Consider the following 1,525-nt stretch of genomic DNA (forward strand, 5'->3'; position numbering starts at 1 on the left):
CTTTACAGATTCATATAAGAGAAAGCAGAACAGAAAAATCTGGGTGACAAGCGAAGTAAACTGCACCTTTAAGCGCAGTCGAATGATCGTAACGTGTGTCCTCAGTGGTTAAAATAAAAATATGCAGTTGACTCACATAAAATCACTAAACAGTGAAAGAAGCAAGTTTTTTAAAAATAAACAGAAGACAAGATTTGTTTTTTAAATTATTTTAAAAGATGTTTCAATTAAAAAGCAGCTGACTCAAGTAAAATCTCGTCATAGTCAACAAATATAGCCCCGGTATTCTCACATTCTACCATAGACTTTCACACATTATCGGAGATTTATTTTAGAAAATGCTGCATTTACAGACAACAAAAATAAAACCAACACACATTCAAATACACATGAAATTTATTAATTAAAGCAAAGAAAAACACATTGGCACAATAAATAATCATAATTTATGGCAAGGGAAAGACAAAATAAATAAACATAACAAAACACAGAATGAAAGACAAAATGTGGGACCCGGAAGTGGCAACCTCCAGCCTTCTGCTCAGAGAAGGGTATCAATATCATCTACAAAAACGCCCACATCCACAGATGCCCAGACCAACATCCATTGGAAAGAAGTGAATCAACACGGAAACCTAGTTCTAGACCAAGACGGAATATGATTCTCTGTGTGTCGCTTGTACGTTCAGTAGACCTGTGAATGATGCCTCTCTGTGTCACTTCTACAGCCAGTAGACCTGTAAATGATATCTCTGTATCACTCCTAAAGCCAGTAGACAGCTAATAGTTGTCTTTGAATTACTCCTAAGCCAGTAGACAGCTATGTAATAGATGTCTTTGAATCACTTCTGCCAGCAGACAGCTAATACATGTCTCTGTATCACTCTTATTTCCAGCAGACAGCTACTAGATGTCTCTGTATCACTCTTATTTCCAGCAGACAGCTAATAGATGTCTCTGTATAGCTCCTACTGGCAGTACACAGCTCATAACTATCCCTGTTGCATCACACTTACTGCCAGTAGACAGCTAATAATAGATGTCTTAGAATCACTTTTTCTGCCAGCAGACAGCTAACAGATGTCTCTGTATCATCACTCCTACTGCCAGCAGACTGATAGATGTCTCTGTATCACTCCTACTGCCAGTAGACCGGTAAGCGATGTCTCTGTATCACTCCTACTGCCAGTAGACCAGTAAGCAATGTCTCTGTATAACTTCTACTGCCCGTAGACCAGTAAGCCATGTCTCTGTATCACTCCTACTGCCAGCAGACAGCTGATAGGTGTCTCTGTATAACTCCTACTGCCAGTAGACCGGTAAGCGATGTCTCTGTGTCGTTTGTACGTCCAGCAGACAGGTAAGCAATACCTCTGTGCGTCATCGGTACGGCCAGTTGGGAGTCCAGTTGTCCGTTTCGTCCAGTCTATAAAGGCTGGGATGCTCCATTAGGCTTGGGTCAGAAATCTGTTGGATTAAAGATGCTTTTAGTAATAATTTAACGCACTTGGCACACAAATTGGTC

The 1,525-nt window shown here is 40.2% G+C and overlaps 1 protein-coding gene across 1 annotated transcript in view; it reads right to left on the reverse strand.

Moving 5' to 3' along the window:
• Nucleotides 1-378: 378 nt before the first annotated feature.
• LOC101854306 (proline-rich protein 11) overlaps nucleotides 379-1,525 on the reverse strand; it is a gene marked incomplete at its 5' end in the record, with an annotated part of 8,787 nt that continues 7,640 nt past the window's right edge. Inside the window, 1 exon segment of the mRNA XM_005113120.2 lies at nucleotides 379-1,467.

This window comes from Aplysia californica, unplaced genomic scaffold (genome assembly GCF_000002075.1).
Source record: "Aplysia californica isolate F4 #8 unplaced genomic scaffold, AplCal3.0 scaffold01626, whole genome shotgun sequence".
In the NCBI taxonomy this organism is placed as follows: Eukaryota; Metazoa; Mollusca; class Gastropoda; order Aplysiida; family Aplysiidae; genus Aplysia; species Aplysia californica.